Source organism: Mastacembelus armatus, unplaced genomic scaffold (genome assembly GCF_900324485.2).
Source record: "Mastacembelus armatus unplaced genomic scaffold, fMasArm1.2, whole genome shotgun sequence".
In the NCBI taxonomy this organism is placed as follows: Eukaryota; Metazoa; Chordata; class Actinopteri; order Synbranchiformes; family Mastacembelidae; genus Mastacembelus; species Mastacembelus armatus.
Window position 1 is genome coordinate 1,739,056 of NW_022872939.1, and position 21,548 is coordinate 1,760,603.

At 43.2% G+C, this 21,548-nt stretch overlaps 3 protein-coding genes and 1 pseudogene across 9 annotated transcripts in view; 1 reads left to right on the forward strand and 3 right to left on the reverse strand.

Moving 5' to 3' along the window:
* The window catches only part of LOC113137741 (NACHT, LRR and PYD domains-containing protein 12-like), a 38,093-nt gene extending 25,245 nt beyond the window's left edge, over positions 1-12,848 (reverse strand). For 2 of the 7 annotated variants that reach the window (XM_026319573.1, XM_026319574.1), the window contains exons 1-3: positions 12,069-12,848; positions 11,448-11,552; positions 9,223-9,399 (exon numbers count right to left, since the gene is read on the reverse strand). The gene's annotated coding sequence lies outside the window, so the exon portion shown is untranslated. Of the gene's footprint in view, positions 1-9,222; positions 9,400-11,447; positions 11,553-12,068 lie in introns of those variants that run through there. The other 5 variants (XM_026319572.1, XM_026319570.1, XM_026319571.1 and 2 more) reach the window with 4 other exon arrangements.
* The window catches only part of LOC113137743 (NACHT, LRR and PYD domains-containing protein 12-like), an 884,868-nt gene that overhangs the window by 849,115 nt on the left and 14,205 nt on the right, over positions 1-21,548 (reverse strand). The gene's annotated exons all lie outside the window — the stretch shown is intronic.
* Positions 1-21,548, forward strand: part of LOC113137738 (zinc finger protein 208-like) — an 852,137-nt pseudogene that overhangs the window by 723,375 nt on the left and 107,214 nt on the right.
* The window catches only part of LOC113137744 (zinc finger protein 665-like), a 323,439-nt gene that overhangs the window by 68,001 nt on the left and 233,890 nt on the right, over positions 1-21,548 (reverse strand). The gene's annotated exons all lie outside the window — the stretch shown is intronic.

Consider the following 21,548-nt stretch of genomic DNA (forward strand, 5'->3'; position numbering starts at 1 on the left):
TGTGAATAAAAGTAACTTTAAGTCAGAATTTGCCAGGTGTATGAATAATTTCAGGCTTGACTGTATGTGAAGCTGTTAATGTTACTATGCTATGTTTTGTTCTGTATTATGTGTGAATATGCTTGTGTGCCCTTTTCCTGTTTGGAACCGTTGTGGGAGAGGAGCTGTTGAGCGGAGTATTTACCGGAGGGTCTTTTATGTTTTGTTTTGGGTACCAGGTACCGCAGAATAAAAGGCAAAATTCAACCAAAAGCCCTGTGTCACTATTTGTGCTCAACACCCTAACAATACAGTGCAATTTCTCAGAGTATGTCGAGAGCACATACGATCTGAGTACATATTGTGATGATGTGACTGGGAGAGAGATCCAAGGTGGTGATGCGGATGACGGAAAACCAGGCACAGAGAGGCGTCTAAGGCTACCGATTACACTAGATTCAAAACCACAGGCACAGGCAGCAGTAAAACAACTGACAGAACAATCCTGAAAATTGATATCATACACACCACCCAACACACCTGCAGAAGAACAGCCCTCCACATCAGCTCAACCAGCACGAGCAAATGTTGAAAATCCATACCATCCCACACACAGGTTATGCTATAGTTAATTGACAAAATGCTTGACAAAATAAGTACAAGTAAAAAAGGATACAAATTGAAACTTTCCAGTGCTAATGATTACCGTCGTGTCTTTATTGAAACTTTCCAGTGCTGATGATTACCATCATGTTTGTCTTTCAGATATTAACTGTTGGGAAATTGGACAGAGATACTTCTGAAGCAAGGAGGGCAAGGAAAGCCACAGCAGATGCTACAGTGGAGGTGCAGCGGTACATGACTGATCCACTACTGGAAAGATCAGAAGACCCACTGGCTTACTGGCTGAACCATCAAAATGTGTACCCTCATCTGTTTACACAAGCAAATCATTTTTTATGCACGCCAGCATCATCTGTTCCTTGTGAGTGAGCATTTTCCAAATGTGAGCAAAACAAGAAACCGGCTCAATCCAAAAACTGTTGAAAAAATAATGTACCTCAATAAAAATCTTTCAGTCTTCCCCATCCCACATAATCACCCCCTGCTATAGTTACACAAGCACACCCAACCTATGCAGTATTTTCCCAGCACTCTCTCATCAATGACACAATACACACATACATCAATCTTTGCAAATAAAAGATGATATTCAGTCTGTGTGTGTATGTGCTTCAGAATAAAATGTCTTTTCTATGAAAGTATAGTTTCTCCAACAAAAGTGTAGTTGTCCATTAAGGTTTGTGTGTGTGCATGAGTACGTGTGTGCAATTGAAAGCCTCCTGTCCACCAGTTAGCCTGCCTAATTTGACTGCAGCCTTGCACTTCACAAGGAACTGTCACTGTAACTAAAGCTTCGAGTGATTAACCCATTCTCGAAACAGATGGCTCAAGTGGTTCAGTGCTTTATTAGGCTATACTAACTGGGACTTCCAACAGGTGAGTCCAAAGTGAACCACCTGCTCCAAATCCAATGGCAACATCTAAAAAGGGCCAGTAATCTAGCCGAGGATTTCTGTGTGGAAATTTATATTGCATCAAATAAATTGTAGAAGGTTTAAACAAATATTCATTTATAGGATTTAACAAAAAATAAACTGTCATTTGTGACTAAAGACTGAATTTATGTAAATACTATAAAAGGAAAAAAAATAATTCAATGTTAAGAGCAAGTGCAATATTAAGAGTCTAACCTCAGAGTCTCCAATCTACAGTGTGAACTCTCCAGTCCAACTGACAGCAGCTTCACTCCTGAATCCTGCAGCTGATTCCAGCTCAGGTCCAGGTGTCTCAGATAAAAGGGGTTGGATTTCAGAGCTGAGACCAGATAACTACAGCTGGTCTCTGACAACCTGCAGTCAATCAATCTGAATAAAGAATTAAAAAGAGGAGCTGATGATGTGACTGGGAGAGAGATCCAAGGTAGCGATGCGGATGACGGAAAACCAGGCACAGTGGTCTAAGGCTACCGCTGCCTGTGTGTGTGAGTGGATCTCCGGAGACGTCTCTGTACTTTTATAATAAACTGGTGTGCCGATTCCTAACTTCCACTCCGTCCTCTTTTAACTCTCCATTAATGAACTCGGGGGTGAAGGTCACAAGGTCTGACTTTTCAACAACTTGGAGGCTCGTCCGGTCTTGGACAGGGAAATTGACTGAAGGAACTGTCCGAAAGATCACATTGACAGTTTCTGAGGCGCCAAACAAAAGGTAAGGCAGAAAGCTATTATATTAAATTCTGCTGAATTGAATACCACTAAAATTGATACTGTCGATGTGTATTTCAGATTGGTTACAAATTGTGACGGATTGAAAGTTATAAATCGGAAGTAAAGTATATACAAAGAAAATACAATGAAAGAGAAAGTAAAATCCGTGCGTGTTCGATCGGCGGAGTATTTAACTCTCGGATCATGGTAGATCCCACCAGTCCTCGATGGGGGGCTGGGTGAACTGGGTTGAAAGACCCGGGGAGCTGGGGAGACCCCGAAAAAGAAATTAATAATAATACCTCAGCCGTGTTCGATCGGGAGGGAAACTGTGAATGCGTCTGTGCGTGTTCGATCAGCAGACGCAGTGTGAGTGTAAATCTCAGCCGTGTACGATCGGGAAAGATGCTCCCTCTAGTGGCGCCGAGCAGAACTGCAGGAGAAGTTGCTGACACCCGCAGGAGGCGGGAGGTACTGTAACAGGTATTGGAAAATTGCTCCATCTGGTGGAGGAAATATTGAATTACAACTAAATACAAATAAATAAGGAAAAGATCAAAATGGATGGAGAATTTGATCATGAGATGAATAATGACAGATGGGGCCCACCAAAAAAATGGGTCGACCTGGGGATTCAAGTTGAATCTATTTTAAAGGCAGGAAGATTGACATGTAGGGAAAAGGATGCCCAGGCAGAGATGGATAAGTATAAGGAGATGCTGATGCAGCTCATAAAGGATAAAGGTAAGACACCAATGGATCATACTGCCCTCATCCCATGGCTATGGGCGAAGGCAGAGCAGCACAGGCACTGTGCTGAGGAGGCTAAGAAGGATGGGGACAGGGCCTCTACTTTTAACCGGAGCAAACTGAGATAGAGAGCAACAGAAGAGGAAACTGAAGCACACCGATGGACCAATCTAGCCCTCTGGTGGCAGGGGACTCAGCATATGCACAAGAACAAAGAATAGAAGAAAACGGTGGAAATAGAAGTGAAGCAGTCACCACCGCCTTATTCTGCGAGTAGGCCGACTGCACCCCCCCCAGCAGGACTATATCCGGTGATGGACATCTCCAAGGGAGAATTACAGGTGTTGGATATGTCTCCTGTGCCCAGAACCTCCTCCCCGGATCACCGGAATGGGGACTGCAGACGAGGGGAAAAGCCCCCTTGTGACAAGAAGCCTGCCTATGACAGCGGAGAGGACAGTCACCCATTCCAGGATCGGGCCAGACATGAACAGCCCTCCAGACAACCTACACTGCAGCTACAGGTAGAGAAGCCTGCACGAAGAGAGAGAGACAGAGGCGAGCGAGAAGTGCTGTTAAGGTTCACACCACAGGAGGGTTCTCGACTCCCTGGGTCCATACTGTTATGGGCGGAAGGAAAATGGAGACCTGAGGAGGAACCTCTGGACACAGATGAACACGATACGCTGTCTGGGTCTCCATACAGGGAGTCTGAGTCTCCAGGACAAGAGAACAGGAAGAAACCGGTAAGGACAGGTAAGGAATGGAGACTACAGCCCTCACCTCCGCCGAGCCAGACACTAACAGTAAGATCTGAGGAAGGACAAGGTACAAGGAGGCGTTTGAACAGGTGGAGGGGGACTCCTGGAGCATCGACGCCGAGAATATCTATGTCGCCCCCCAGGGGGTGGTGGCAGGAGTGCAGCTTCTCCCTGCCCAACAAGATTGGTTTCGCATGAGTGAGGACAGTGCACCACATGTGTCTCTCGCCCTACATCCTAACCATGAGGCTAAAGAACTGGGGGGTATCTTCAAGAGGGCGTTGTCCCACAGAGACTGGCAGACCACCGCAGGTCTGGTACGCTCCCCAGATTAAAACTTTTTGCATTTAACTGACAGCCACAGACCCTGCTATATTGGAACATAGAGAGGTGTCCAGGTACCATGACATGGCACGCATTGACTATCACCTAGAGGCAGACATGTTATCTCAGCTGCCGGACTTTTTATGGGCTCAGAGACTGAGCCCATAAAAAGTCCGGCTTAACGGGGCTTAACGGATTGTGCCCCGGTCACCTTCCAGGTCCAAGGGGGGCTTCCCCTTTGGATCCGCCAATACCCACATAAACCTCAGGCAGAGGAAGGGATTAGGGATACTATTGAAGGCCTAATACGAGCGGGGGTGCTAGAACCCTCCTCGTCACGGTGGAACACACCCATTTTACCGGTTGAGAAAAAGGGTACAGGTAAGTTCCGTATGGCACATGATCTTAGGGCCATCAATGACATATTAGTAACTTCCACCGTTCCGGTTCCCAACCCATATGTGGCTCTGGCTAACCTGGATCCTAGCCAGACTTGGTTTTCTTGTATTGATCTGACCAATGCCTTCTTCTGCCTCCCGTTGGCAGAGGAGTGTCGTGACATTTTCTCTTTCACTTATCGGGGATGCCAGCTCAGGTACACCAGACTCCCTCAGGGCTTCGCTCTCGTGCCCGGTATTTTCAATCAGGTTTTGAAACAGGTGCTACATTCCTGCACTTTGCCGGAAGGCACCACCTTAATCCAGTATTTTGATGACCTTCTGCTCGCCGCACCCTCCGTCGCGACCTGTCTCCAGGCCACGGAGTCCGTGCTGCGTCATGTAGCCGAGAGGGGTTTTAAGGTCACCAAATCTAAAGTGTGCCGTAAACAAGTTGCCTTTTTGGGCCGACTGATTTAGCAAGCAGGGGCGGCATTATCACCTGCTCACAGGTCTACCATCCTGCACCACCCTCGGCCGGTACTGGTCAAAGATATGCTCTCCTTTCTGGGGCTCACGGGCTATAGCCGCTCTTACATTCCCGACTATGCCAACCTTACCACTCCACTTCGACAGCTAGTCAAGGAACAGGGCATGCGGAACCTTTCAGCACCGCTCGTTTGGACAACTGAGGCAGAACGGAACTTCATCTCCCTCAAGCAATCTCTGGCAACAGCCGCAGATCTGGCCATTCCTGATTATACTCAGCCCTTCTTCTTGGATGTTTCTGTAAAGGACGCAGTTGCCAACGGCGTCCTGTTCCAGAAAAAAGGGGGAGTCAGGAGAGTGCTGATGTACACAAGCACTGCATTGGACACCATGGAAAGAAGACATCACGCCTGCACACAGTATGCTGCAGCAGTGGCGAGGATCTTACAGAAGATAGCCCACATTGTCATGGGACACCCACTCAGGGTGCTCACCGCTCACAGTGTGGTGGCTCATGTAAATTCCCAGACATTCACACTCTCCTCCCTCAGACAACAAAGGCTAAGTAGGATTCTGAAGGAACCACATATTTCATATACACATGAAGGTATTAACATGGCAGACAGGTTTGGGACGGGACAGGCCCACAGGTGCGAGGAAAAAGTCCTGAAAGAGGAAAAAGTGCGCCAGGATCTGCAGGCCACGCCACTGCAGGACATACGTGACCTCTACATGGATGACTGCTGCTTCAGAGATGAGAAAGAGGGGTTGAAGGCTGCTTATGCGGTGGTGGAAGACATAGGAGGGGAGTTGCAGGTAAGGGTGGCAGAAAAGCTGGAAGGACAACAGTCGGCACAGAGGGCAGAAGTGATGGCCATGCTGGCAGCTCTGAAATTGGGCAAGGGTCAAAAAGTGAACATTTACACAGATTCAGCATATGCGACAGGAGCCGTACATGTTGAATTAGGACAATGGCTTAGAGCAGGGTTCCTAACAGCGTCTAATCAGCCCATCAAACATGAGAAAGAGATGAGAGAACTAGCAGATGCCCTGTTGGAACCGCTAGCTGTGGCAGTGATCAAGTGTAAGGGACACGATCAGTCCAACAGCCCTACGGCAAAAGGAAATGAGGCTGCAGATCAAGCAGCCAAGGAAGCAGTGGGATACCAAGTTAAATTAATGCTGCTGGATGTGACACAAGAGATTAAAGAAAGACCTAATTTGGAGGAACTCAAGAGACTGCAAAAGGGGGCATCCCCCTAGGAGAGATGTCTTTGGAAAGAGAGAGGGGCTACTGAGGTAGAAGGATTGTGGAGGGGGCTGGATGGTCGTCCCATACTTCCTCCCGGAATCAGGAGGACAGCCCTCTTGGAAGCTCACGGGGTGGGGCATGTTGGTACAGCCTAAATGTTGAAGAACTTAGAGCAATGGTGGCATCCATATCTCAGAGATATGGCTAAAGAGCTGGTCAGGGAATGTGACATTTGTACTAAGTACAACACCAGACCGACAGTGAAACCAGAGATCGGTAGGTATCCACTCGTTACCAGGCCTGAACGAGAGATTGTAATTGATTTCACAGATATGGGCACCACTGTTCGAGGGTACAGGTACGTACTGATGTGTGTGGATGCGTATTCAGGGTGGCCAGAACCGTGGCCCGCCAAAAGGGAAGACAGTAAAATGGTTATTAAATGTTTGATAAATTATTACATCACCAACCATTGTTTCCCAGAGAAAATTAGGTCAGATAATGGGACACATTTCAAGAATCAGGATTTCCAGAGGGTGGAGGCCATGATGGGGTTGAAACATGGGTTTGGAACGGTGTATCGTCCACAGTCTCAAGGAAAGGTGGAAAGGATGAATCAAACTGTAAAAACCAAATTGGCAAAAATCTGTGCACAGACTATATTGAACTGGGTTGATGCATTGCCATTGGCACTCATGTCCATTCGCTGTTCTGTTAACCAATCCACTGGGTTTACCCCTTTCGAACTCCAAACAGGGAGACCCTTTCCAGGGCCCCACACCACTAGCCCAGTAACCATTGTAGAGAATGAGGGTCTGTCAGCCAAAGCATATTTTAACTTTCTGCAAGCTCTCGTTTCAGCTTTCTCACATCAGGTGGCGGACCAGCATGGCGACAGAACACAAACTCCACCCAACGCCGACTGGGTGCTCAAAAGGAAGTGGGCAGAGCCACGGTGGACAGGACCCTACCAGGTGATAGAGAGAACATCCCACGCAGTGAGGTTAAAGGGAAAAGGAGACACCTGGTACCACTGGTCGCAGTGTGCACCATCCAGATCTTTGACCGAGGTCCAGGAGGACCTGCTACAACATACCTCTGTCTCGGCTGAGGCAGAGAAGGACCCTCCTCAGAAAGGGGCAGAATAATCCCCGGGGAGTGAGTCAGGTACTGAGGTAGTCCACCCTCAGTCCGAAGAGAGAAGAAGCTGTCCGAGAGGGAGGGGGTGAAAAAGAACGCCCCTCTCCAACAAGAGGTGTGCCAAGCCTCCAGCCGACGAATTAGAGCGCAGAGGGAGGCAACGTCGAGGGATTGTGGGTTGTGATTTTGAGGGGTAGTTTTAGCCGTTGATTTATTTAGTATTAGATAGTTTACTTAACAATTGGGGAGTTAAAGCGGAGATGTTTGGATTTGGGAAGGTATTGGGGGTCCTTACGACCCTGACTGTAATTATGGTTGTTTTGTGTTTGGTTCTGTATTAGTTTCTATTGCTGTGTTTGTGGGGATCCTGGTCACCTGTGGGTGCTGCTTCATTCCATACCTGCGTTCCCTCGCAGTTAGGCTTATATCGTCTACTACAGAGAAACACGACCCGAAAGTTCTGATGCCCTTATTGGCCCAGGGCTCAGATGACGACAGTGACGACCTAGACGGGGTACAGCTCCGAGAGATGTGATCTCCTAAAGGAGATCAAGAGAGGGATAGCAAAAAAAATTCCAATTTGTTGATGCACCCATGGGGACTTCACATAAGATAAAGGAAATAACTGGCCTTGGTTTGCTCAAGCGACCCCCACCCAGAACACATAGAAGACAGTTGGCAATAACAACTCCATATAAGGTAATATCATGAATTCCTTTTGGTGGGGCGCTGCCCAACAGTTTAAACATTGTATAGTTTCCATCTATTGTTTAGATCTCTCTGCCTGCGTGTGTGAGTGGATCTCTGGAGACGTCTCTGTACTTTTATAATAAACCGGTGTGCCGACTCCGTCCTCTTTTATCTCTCCATTAATGAACTCGGGGGTGAAGGTCACAAGGTCTGACTTTTCAACAGTAGGAACACAAGGAACAATAATGAGCTCTCCCCAAGCTGCTGACTGGACTCTGCCAAAGATTCCTTGTTCGTGAAGACACATCACTCTGGCACATGTCTCACATGTCATCACTCTGGCGCATGTCTCTACAACTGTGTTTCTGTAGTTCAGCATTGAGACTCTTCTCTATAGAAATGAGCAGCAGATCAATAAATCCAGCTCTACTTTTTCTGACCAGAATAAATATTTGGAACTCATGAATCTCTGAGTGGTGACCTTCATTATTTGGATCAAGTAGTTTGTGAGGTGTAATGTGTAGAATGTGTAAAAGTCAAAATGTTCCACCTGTTCTTTCATTGTGTCAAAACAATGAATATCAATTAAGAATCAATATTTCCCATCTGCTGTTGCTCAGCTGATGTTTAGTTCAGAGCTGCTGTTGACGTGAATCAACTGCTTCATTAATGTTGATGTTGGCTCATTTAGTAGCTGCCACTAAAAACGGTAGGATTTATGACTACTCCCTTAAAAACAGCAGTTGTTGCAGTTGAAATGACTCTTGGACTTCTTTCCAACTGTACTCACTTACAAAAATCTCAGCTTGAGATTCAGTAAGAGATTTGAGAGGATACACATTTTATAACCTTAACTCTAAAGGACAAGGGAATCCTTTATTTACAAAAACCACATTAAATAGTCTAACTTTGGGCCCAAAGCATTGGGCATTCTTTGGAGTTTAAGATAAAATAATGACCCTGCTGACTGTGAGAAATACAGTGAACATAAGAACACACATTCGCTCACTCATTATTAATGATTATGAGTACTCACTCATCATTCATTTATTTTTCACTCAAAGTTAACTAAAACCAAAGAAATAATTCTTAGTATGGTGATGAGACAAAATGGAATCATATAATGTAACAACCAACATTCAAATGAGGTTTAGTCGTCAGTTACATTGATTAAGAGTCAGTGAACTGACCTCAGAGTCTCCAGTCAACAGTGTGGACTCTCCAGTCCAGCACACAGAGGCTTCACTCCTGAATCCTGCATGTCATAGTTGTAGCTCAGGTCCACTTGTCTCAGATGGTAGGGGTTGGACTTCAGAGCTGAGGCCACGACTTCACAGTGAGTCTCTGAGAGTCCACAGTTAGAAAGTCTGTGAGGACACATATATTAGAAAAGCTGTTATTATGACAGTTATTATTGAGTTGAATCACTTGATATCAAACAGGGACATGTCTTGTTGTGTCTTCACATCAGTGGTTCAGCTGATCTCTCAGAGGGTTTGACTGTCTGGAAAAGATTTATCTTCTTGGTGTTAAAGTAAACATATCCCAAGGGATATATTCTTGAACTGGGGAAAATGACAAGTAAAACTGTGATTTGATCTTAAAAGAAGAACAAATAACAAATAAGGATTCCTCTATCATACCCTTTGTTTCTCACACTAGAAGTTTCAAGGCCACTGTACAGACTCCTGAGTACACTAAGGTCTTTGTGACATCCAGACCACACTGCTCCAGGTCTTCTTGCTAGAACATGATGTTTCTGTTCTCCAGTTGTTCAAATGCCAGCCTCCCCAGCTTCAGAAGAACTTCCCTGTCAGCCTTGCTCAGTTGCTCTGGACTTGCCTCATGCCCATCATGGTACTTGTGGTTCCTCCTTATTGTCTGAACCAGCAGTAAGTGTGAGTACAGGTCAGTCAGGGTCTTGGGCAGCTGTCCTCTTTGCCGTGTGGTCAACAGCACTGCTACAGTTGCTCCAGAACTGTAGCAGTGATCCAGCAGAAGACTTGGATTTGACACATGATGTGGAGGCTCCTTGATGCTTTGATGTGTGAGATGATTCTGCTGGACAGCTCTTCATCCCTGGATCTCCTCCTGAAGTACTCATCCTTCTGAGCATTAGTAAAGCCTCATACTTCTGTCACCCTGTCCACACATGTAGGAGGGATCTGATTGGCTGCCGCAGGTCTGGAAGTTATCCAGACCAGAGCTGAGGATAGCAGATTCCCCTGGATGAGGTTTGTCAGCAGCTCGTTGACCGACGCCTGCTGTGTGACATCAGAGACCACCTTCCTGTTGTTGAAATCCAGTGAAAGTCTGCTTTCATCCAGGCCGTCAAAGATAAACAGGACTTTACAGACAGCCAGATGCTCTACTGTGACCTTCTGTAATGTTGGATGGAAAACATGGAGCAGCCTGAGAAGACTGATCTGTTTTTCTTTGATCAGGTTCAGCTCCCTGAATGAAAGCAGAACCAGCAGACTGACATCTTGGTTTTCTAAGCCCTCTGCCCAATCCAAACTGAACTTCTGCACTGAGAAGGTTTTTCCAACACCAGTGACACCGTTGGTCAGAACCACTCTGATGGGTCTCTGTTGGTCAGTGGAGGCTTTTAACGTCTCGTGGCACTTGATTGGAGTATCATGGAGGGTCTCCATCTTGGAAGTGGTCTCCAGCTGCCTGACCTCATGTTGGGTATTACTCTCTTCACTCAGCCCCTCTGTGGTGTAGAGCTCAGTGTAGATCCTGTTGAGGAGGGTTCCACTTCCTTTTACATCAGGTCCTTCAGTCACATGTTGACATCTTATCCTCACATTGGTCTTATGTTGATTTAAAACCTCCTGCAGACCAGAGTCTACTGGAAGATAAGAAACACTGTGGGAACTAGAGAAAGTATCTGAGGACAGAAAAGGTTTTTGTAATGTTTCTAATCATCTTAAATGTCAATGCTGTTTGAGAGAACAACCACAGGATGAAACAAGACGTCCTGTTTTCAGGACATCAGCATGCAGATGGACTGTCCATCTGCATGCTGATGTCCTGAAAACATCTTTGGACAGTGCTGTTCTGACAGAACTGGAGCTCCTCCACAGGAATTCCACTGTTCTTTTCTCTGTGAAGACATTTGTGTAGAAGTCAAAGGTCACAGGTTGTAATTTGTCTTTTGTGGACCTGCAGGAGTCCATGCAGGTCTGTAGATGGACAGATGCAGTTTCATGTGGCATCTCCAGCTGCAGAACAGCTCTGGACTGGAGGACTGCACTCACTGATTTAGAAACCTGTTGAACACAGTGTGTTTGCAGATTCCTGTCTTTTGTGAACAGAGAGTTTTAGGATTCGGGTCCCTGGTATCTACCTGGTTCTTTTTAATCTGTCTAAGAATGGAACCATCTCCAGTTTACAGAAGAAAGGTTCTTACTGCGGGTCTGAGGGTCCAGGTTCATGACTGAAGAATGGATCATGATTATTGTACCAGTCACTCTTCATAGACAGACAGCAGGATCCTGGAGAATCAGGTCTCTGTCTGCAGAAAGGACAAATATTTTACATGTATCAATACCAGTAAAGGCAAATGTAAAATTTAACATGACCTGTGACCAGGGCTGATGTCATACTGGACATCAGTAAAAAAGTAAGAGCCCATAAAATTGGTAAAGTCCTGATCCCATACACAGCGGGCAGAGTCTCTGGACCAGATCCTATAGCAGAGCTGTGGTGTAAGCATTCCAGCTCCCAGTTTAACTGTGCTCCCAGTGATCCATATATAGTGTGTGATACTGAGAGTAATGACTCCCAGACTATAATGTCATATGAGCTAGTCTGAAAACAAAACCAGTGGACCTCTGTAGTCCTCTACTCCACTATTTGTTTTCCTGCTTGTATGTCTCATGGTTTTGACTAGACTCTATGTTATCTGTCCTATTAGTGCCACTGATTAAAGATACAGCACCATAGAACACCAGAGGCCCATTTTCTGAGTGGGACACTATTTAAAGTGTTGGAAACTATTGGTTGGTGTTGACTGGCTGTGTGCACCTACACCAACTACAGCTCCTTAACACTGTTCAGTGTTTGATGCTGTGGCTGTGCTTCTTCCAGTCCCACAGTCTTAGAGAAACTGGCTCCCAGTGTTTTCTCCGGGCCATGAATGTTCCAAACCCTCCTCCTCTCTTCTTCTGCTGTCCTCACTTCTGAATCATTCTTCTTCAGAGTCTGTAGGGGTTTCTTTGGTTTGCATATCGAGTTTATTCGAGTTTATTCATTATTTCCACCTTTCTTTCTAAAAAAATATATTCCAATTGATCCAACATGTTTGATGGAAAACAACATTTCAAACCAGTTGGATGTTAACTCTGTTCAAAAAGACAAATATTAAATAGCATGTTAATGTTTGGACAACAAGAACCTGTGTTATTGTTCATCTGCTGTCAGTGCTCCATTGGAGGACAGAATCCTAAATCCATAGTTTGGAGAGCAAAAGCTGGTTAACAAACAAATACATCTGTGCAGCAAACCTCACTGGAGCCACAGCTACTTGCTGTACAGTTTTCCACAGACCACCTTTGAAGCTCCACAGGTTTTGCTGAGTCTCTTATGATGTCTGCTATTTTAAACTCCCACTCTTCCAGGTGTTCATGACCAACACCACAACTCAGTAGTCCACACCTAGTACAGTATACAATAGTCTCTTATTTTGGGTCTGAGGACCCAGGATCAAGACTGAAGCCTGGAGGAATTTTTTTAGAGTGGTCACTCTTCATGGACAGACAGCTGGATCCTGGAGACCCTGGTCTGTCATCCTCTTCCTCCCCACGAAGATTAATCTTCTGTGATCTTAGGGGGAAACCAGGGAAGCCTTGTTTAGATAAAAAACACAATTAGTTCAACTAACAAAGAATCAGATATTTAGTGTTTTTCCATCGACTCCTCAAATGTCTCAAAAATGACAGTGACAGGAGAATTTGGACCCTTTTTCAAATACAGGCACAGATTCTACTGACTGACAACCTACCAAAGACATGTATCTATTCTATTGCTGTCAATTAGATGATTATATGAATGTTTTTCTGTAACTGTGCAGATGAGCTGGTGCCACATTCTATTTTGATATACACATTTTTGTTAGAAATCACAGTCTGCAGCCATCCCTGCTCTACAGGAAGTCCCTAAGACTCTGAGGGCTTAGTATAAATGTGATGTTGGTCTAATAATAATAAAAAGCAAAACCAGTGGTGATCACCTTAAAATTAAATTGCAGGCCTTGTTGACAAAAATATCCATTAAAACGGGAAGCTACTGATAAAATCACTGCAGTGATTCAATTATTTAGAGAAACAGGACTTATTGTCCCATGTGATGAGTCTCCAATGTGTTTTTATTTAAAAAATCCTAATAAAAACAATCTACTGAACAGTGTTATATTTGAGATCTACATACATTCAGGCAGTGACCTGTTGCAGTACAGTCATAAGCTCCAAATGTTCCTCATCTAAACATTATTTTGTTCCAAGTTCCTTTGGAAGACGAATCATTTTCAGGAGCTCATCTTTCAAATGCAGCTTCAATGCTCAGATCTATCTACCTAGTTCATTTCGGTTTACATCACTTCCTGTGGCAAGTGTTGGTAGAGATGCCAGATATCTCTGTCACGTGATGTGTTTACTAATCTGTCCTATCATGTGACCCCAAACAGGAGGTTATCAGGTCATGGGGTCATAAATCTTCAGGGCCCCACAACAAGACCACAGTCCAACCCTGACCTATCATATACCTGGACACATAGATCGTCCTAACGTATTTGTAATTGGTAGTATTTTGATGCTGGTGCTTATGCAGCAGTTTTTTATATTATAAATGGGGTATTTCAGTGACTTTGGCATTTGTATGGATTCAAAGATTATTTAGAAAAATAATAATTTCTACAGTTTTAATTAATCTTTTTGGCACTGGTTCTTCCACCACGTCCCTTCCTCACTGCCTCACTCACTGGCTCACTCAGTCACCTTTCACATGCAGAATCTCACACAACTTTCAGTCCCTCAACTCACTCTCTGACTTACCTATCTATTACTAAACCTACTCTGTTTCTATGTCTGTCTGGTGTGTGAATAAGTGTGTGGTGTGTGTGTGTATGTATTATTCAGTGTTTGTAAGTAAACTAAATATACCTAAACCTAAATGTAGACTAACATTCTCCCTGACTACAATTCAAATGGTAATAATGATGTCTCCAGCAATCTCCTCCTCTCAAAAAACCCACGGTTTGAGCAGTGACTCAGACCTTTTAAAGCCTTGACATACAGAAAAGCTCAGCTCCTTCAAAATTCCAGCGAAGCAGCCTGACATGTCATGTGACGTAACGAGGCCTCACTCGCAGCGATCACGTGATTTTACGCATGTTGAAGCAGGGATCAAAACACTGGTCAGCGATCTGGTTCAAAAGATCGATACTGTGTCGAGTAGACGGCTGCTTCTACTGTCTGTGTTCCAGGACTGAGTCTGAGTCAAAGACAGTGGCTCCTCTGTCAGGAATGAAGTGAAGCCTGATAAGCCTCCTTGTTGTCTGATCCCTGACTCTCCTGTTGAAGCTTCAGGACAAACGCTATAGTAACAACATGTTTATCTGAGACTGTTAGTGGGGGTTAAAGCCTCAGTGTCAAACTGAAGACACTCCTGGTCCTGGAATAAAGTCAGACCTGATCACTCCTCCCTGTGCTGAAGGAGGAAGATGAAGATGAAGATGAAGGAGGCTGATACAACATGGGCTTTTCATCAGTCTGACACTTTTGTGGCTTTGACCTTTGACCCCACCCTACACTCAAACTGTGTGTTGTGAGGTCATTTAAAACGTGTGATGAAACAGAAAGTTCCCCCTGTCATTGTATAACCATTGAACACAACACACTGAGTCTGGACAAACAAGTGTGTTCAGGTCAGTCCCAGACAAACACACATTAAACCACAGACACACACAGATGTGAGGACACATACTTGTTGACTATCATTTCAAAGTGTTGTATGATTTGGCAATGAGGCAGTCGTTTGGAATATTTTACTGTAGGTGTGCTGGACCTTTAAGGCTGATTTTTGGGACGACCAACTAGAACCTGACGACCAAGGTCTGACATAATATTTTTAGATTATTACATAGAAAAACAACAAAAACAAAAACAAAACATTTTTCACACAGTTTTCACCTATACAAAATGACTAACAAAGACAACAACAAAACAGATTGAACCTTTAAATCCATATCCAGTTGTGTCAGAGTTACTAACATCACAAGACACTGACAGACCAGAGACCACCCACACACCTTTAAATCCTCATCCAACTGTGTCAGTGTTACTAACATCACAAGACACTGACAGACCAGAGACCCCCGTCACAGCTTTAAATCCACATCCAGCTGTCAGTTACTAATATCACAGGACACAGAGAGACCAGAGACCACCCTCACACCTTTAAATGCTCATCCAGCTGTTTCAGTTACTAACATCACAAGACACAGACAGACAAGAGACCACCCTCACACCTTTAAATCCTCATCCTGTCCTTCCTGAGTGGCCCGAGCCGCCACAGTGGCCAAAGCCGCCCCTGACTTCACAGCCTCCAGAGTTACCACAGCCTCCCGAGTTAAACCGAGCCTCCAGAACCTCTAGCGCCACAGCAACCAGAGTCCGATCAACAGCAAAGCAGGGCAAGGCAAGTTTATTTATATAGCACAATTCATACAGAGAATAATTCAAAGTGCTTTACAGATATAAAAGACAAGTTAAGAATACATAAGCAAGAATCAAATATAGTGAAATTAATATTAAAGGAAACAGTGCAGATAAATCACTTTGGATAAAACACTGTCAGTTGTCATATGTTATATGCCACGCTAAAAAGAAAGGCTTTTTTAGCTTGGACTTAAACATTGCCAGAGATGAGGCTTGTCTAACATCATCAGGAACACTATTCCAGATTTTAGCTGCATAAAACTGAAATGCTGCTTCTCCCTGTTTTGTCCTGACTCTGGGCACAAGCAGAAGGCCGGTCCCTGATGTTCTCAGATTTCGAGATGGTCCATATGGCATCAACATGTCAGAGATGTAATGTGGTGCTGAGCCATGAAGAGACTTATACACAAGCAGTGGTGTTTTAAAGTCTATTCTCTAAGGGACAGGAAGCCAGTGCAGAGATCTGAGAACAGGAGTAATGTGGTTGTACTTCCTGGTTTTAGTCAGGACCCGAGCAGCAGCGTTCTGAATGTACTACAGCTGCCTTACAGCTCGTTTTGAGAGCCCTGTGAACAGGCCATTACAGTAATCTAACCTGCTAGAGATAAATGCATGGATGAGTCTTTCCAAGTCTGATTTAGACATGGTTCCTTTGATTCTGGCAATGTTTTTGAGATGATAAAATGCTGACGATGATATCGATTTAATGTGGCTGTTAAAATTCAAGTCTGAGTCCATGATTACCCCTAGATTTCTAAATTGATTTTTAAATTTTAGAGAAAGAAACCTGAGGTGACTGCTGACACTTTCACTTTGTTTCTGTGGCCCAAAGATAATTATTTCAGTTTTGTCACTGTTTATTTGGAAAGAATTGTTTTCCATCCACCGAGTGATCTGTTCAATACAGCGGCACAGTGAATCGACTGGTCCATATTCACCAGCTGTGAGTGAAATGTAAATCTGAGTGTCATCTGCATAGTTATGGTAGGACACATTATTGCTGCATATTTGTCACCTCGATGAGGGCAGTTTCAGAACTTGATGGGGCCTAAAACCTGACTGAAAATCATCAAAGCAGTTGTTTAGCATGAGAAAGTCAGTAAGTTGTTGGTAAACAACTTTTTCAAGGATTTTGCCTAAAAACGGCAGGTTTGATATGGGCTGGTAGTTGTTCAGTACCATAGCATCAAGACTGCTCTTCTTCAGGAGAGGGTTGATCACAGCAATTTTCAAAGCCCTTGGAAATGTTCTAGACTGTAACGCGTTATTAACTAATTGAGTGAGTTGTGGTAACAAACTGCTTAGTACTGATTTCAGGCAACAGGTGGATGAACTCAGACTGGAGATGATCTCTTCAACTTCTATGTCACTTACAGGTGTAAAGTGTGTCAGTTCTACCAAGTGTCTCCTGGATGGCTGCAGAGTTGGTATCTGCCTTGTGCAATTTATTGTTTGTTTAATACGCTGAATCTTGTCATTAAAAAATAATGCAAATTCATTACATTTAGATGTTAAAATTAGTTCCAATGGCAATGCAGATGGAGGGTACTGTAGCAAATAGGACACGTGAGTTGTTACTACTGTTGTTGATGATTTCAGAAAAATATGTTTCTTTCTACGTAGAGTTTCATTGAACACACACAACATCTGCTTATAAGTATGATAATGACGATGTGGGCTTCATAGACAATTGGGCCACTTTCTGGGGAAAACCCGGTCTGATAGTGAGAGATGGCATCCATCCCACTTTGAATGGTGCAGCTCTCATCTCTAGGAATTTGGCCGAGTTTCTTAGCCGACCTAAAGCCTGACAATCCAGGGTGGGGACCGAGATGCAGAGACTCAGTCTAAAACGCTTCTCTGCAGTTTCCTTAGAGCCGCCGCCCCCTTCAAACCACATAGAGACTGTGTCTGCCCCTCGAACATATAAATCAAATAAATCAGAAGTTAACAGAAGTAAAAACTTAATAAAAATTAAGACCACTCCTCTTATTGAACAGAAAAACAGAACTGTCAAATGTGGATTATTAAATATTAGTTCCCTTTCTTCTAAATCTCTGTTAGTAAATGATTTGGTAACTGATCACCAAATTGACCTACTTTATCTTACTGAAACCTGGTTACAGCAGGATGAATATGTCAGTCTGAATGAATCAACCCCCCTCAGTCATAAAAATTATCATGTTCCTCGAAGCACAGGTCGAGGTGGAGGAGTAGCTGCAATCTTCCAGTCTTATTAAACTTTCATCCTCAGAACAGTTATAACTCATTTGAGAGCCTCACTCTTAGTCTCTCACATACAAACTGGAAAACACAAAAACCAGTTCTACTTATCATTTTGTACCGTCCACCTGTTCCTTACTCAGAGTTTTTAACTGAATTCCCTGACTTCCTGTCTGATTTAGTGCTTAGTTCAGATAAAGTCATTATAGTGGGAGATTTTAACATTCATGTAGATGTTGAAAATAACAGCCTCAGCATTGCATTTAATTCTATATTAGATTCAATTGGTTTCATTCAAAACGTTAATAAACCCACCCACTGTTTTAATCACACCCTTGATCTTGTTCTGACCTATGGCATCGAAATTGAACATCTAATAATTTTTCCCCCAAATCCTGTTTTGTCAGATCATTCTTTAATAACTTTCGAATTTAAAATGATGGATCATGCAGCGTCTGGAAGAAAATTCCACTACAGCAGATGTTTATCCGACAACGCTGTTAATAAATTTAAGAAAATGATTCCATCTTTATTTGCATCTATGCCAAGTATAAACATAGTGGAGGGCAGCTGCCTTAATCCTACTCCCTACCAAATTGATCATGTTGTTGACAGCGCTGTAACCTCACTGCGTGAAACGCTTGATTCTGTAGCCCCTCTGAAAAAGAAGTTAGTGATTCAGAGAAGACTAGCCCCATGGTATAATTTACATGTTCGTACCTTAAAGCAGGCATCACGAAGGCTGGAAAGGAAGTGGCGTTCCACAAACTTAGAGGAAATTTTTCTAGCCTGGAAAAACAGTCTACTAACATATAAAAAAGCTCTCCGTAAAGCCAGAACTGCATACTATTCATCACTAATAGAGGAAAATAAGAACAATCCCAGGTTTCTTTTCAGCACTGTAGCCAGGCTGACAAAAAGTCACAGCTCCGTTGAGCCCAGTGTTCCCTTAGCTCTCAGCAGTGATGAATTTATGAGTTTCTTTACAAATAAAATCACAACTAATAGAGATAAAATTCAGCAGATGCTTCCTATACCTGCAATAAATAAATCTTTTACTACAGTAGCTCTTGAATCATCTGTAGGACCTCAGTTATGTTTAGACTGCTTCTCTCCCATAGATCTCTCTGAATTTACATCAGTAGTTGCTTCATCGAAATCATCAACGTGTCTCTTGGACCCCATCCCGACTAGACTGCTTAAAGGCACCCTGCCATTAATGAACTCATCTTTATTGGACTTGGTAAATTTATCTCTAGTATCAGGCTACGTACCACAGGCCTTTAAGACTGCAGTAATCAAACCTTTACTCAAAAAGCCTAGTCTTGATCCAGGTGTCTTGGCTAATTATAGACCAATATCCAACCTGCCATTTATTTCTAAAATCCTAGAAAAAGCTGTTGCTAAGCAGCTATCAGACCACAGCCTGTCTAACTGACATAAAGGCTTGGATGACCAGTAACTTTTTACTTTTAAACTCGGAGAAAACAGAAGTCATTATATTTGGGCCTAAAAATCTCAGAAATAACTTTTCTAAAATTATAGCTACTCTAGATGGCATAGCCCTGGCCTCCAGCACTACTGTAAAAAACCTTGGAGTTATTTTTGACCAGGACATGTCCTTTAACTCACACATAAAACAAATTTCTAGAACTGCATTCTTTCACCTGCGCAACATTTCCAAAATTAGGAACATCCTGTCTCAAAATGATGCAGAAAAACTAGTCCATGCGTTTGTTTCCTCAAGGCTAGATTACTGTAACTCATTACTATCTGGATGTCCTAATATCTTAATAAAAAGCCTCCAATTAATCCAGAATGCCGCAGCCAGAGTCCTGACAGGAACTAGCAAGAGAGATCATATTTCTCCTATATTGGCTTCTCTTCATTGGCTCCCTGTAAAATATAGAATAGAATTTAAAATCCTTCTTCTCACATACAAATCCCTTCATAATCAAGCTCCTTCATACCTTAAAGACCTCATAGTACCATATTATCCCAATAGACCACTTCGCTCTCAGAGTGCAGGCCTACTTGTGGTTCCCAGAGTTCTCAAAAGCAGAATGGGAGGCAGAGCCTTTAGCTATCAAGCTCCTCTCCTGTGGAACCAGCTCTCAGCCTGGGTTCAGGAGGCAGACACTCTCTGTACTTTTATGGCTAGACTTAAAACCTTCCTCTTTGACATAGTTAGGGCTGGCTTCAGGCAACCCTGAACCATCCCTGAGTTATGCTGCTATAGGCCTAGACTGCCCGAGGACCATCGGTGCACTGAGCTCCCCTCCTTTTGACTTAAATTTTACGTCGGATGCCCTTCCCGACACAACCCTCTGCATATACCCGGACTTGGGACCAGAATATCATGCATGACATTGGATTCTGCACCCCTTTGGTTGCATTAGACCAGAGACCACCCCCACCTGGCTCTGGGCATGAATACGTGGAAAAAATAAAAGGAAAACAAATACTTTAGGCTGACACCACACCTTTGTTCAAAAGACAATCAATGTTGGGAGCTTATAGTGACTATTCCTCCTCCACAGTCTACAGAGATAAAACAGACTCAGACTCTGTGACAGTAAAATAATCAGAATAATGTTGGATCAACACTCACCTGCCTCAGCCATGTCTCCACTTTCTGCTCTGTCACCTCCAAATCGAGTCTGAACACGTTCACTCTTCCCTCCCTGTTCTCACTCAGGCAGCAGAGGGAGGAGTGATCAGGTTTAACTTCAGTCTAGGACCAGGAGCGTCTTCAGTCTGACACTGAGGCTCTAACCCCCACTCACAGTCTGACTCTCACATAAGTTATGATAGTATTTTTACCCAAGTGAAAAATAAATATATATAATTTAAAACAATATAATATATAATATAAAAGAAATATATTCATACTTATATTTTACTTTTAGCATATAATGTGGTTGTGTTAAAACATAGTAAAATTACATTTTTGGTGAATCTCCAAAGTACATGAATAATAAAAGAGTTATTGATATTATTGAAATGATATTACTTAATTCATAATTTAGCATATTTCTTCACTTTAAAAAGTAAGAATATCTACTTAAAAAATATCTGTAAGTATATTTTGTTATAAATGCATGTTAATGGTTTTACTTTTTAGTTTAAATTGTGCAATTCACTACAAAATATAATACTATATCAATATTTAAGTTTAGCTATATTTCAGTATACTTTTTAAAGTACACAATATATGTGTTCCTAGGTGTGGTATACTGTAATCCCTGTGTTCAAAGTTTCATTTAAAAATACTGTTATTACATGTTTACTTATTTTGTATGCTTTTTAGAGAATTCTTCTGAGAAATAATCTTGATATCACAAATATGCATTTTAGTCACCTAGAGCATATGACAGGTTTTCATTTTTTTCTAAATTCATAATTAATCTTTTTTGAAAATACCCATGAAAAGGAGAAATGTTAGTTTTACATGACAAATTGGCAGAAATGATGAGTGGCAGTTTGAACCGTCAAGTAAAACTTGTCAAATTGCTGCCCGTTGTGATTGAGTGGTTGTGTTTTACTATTTGGGATTTTCTGGTGTTTTTCAG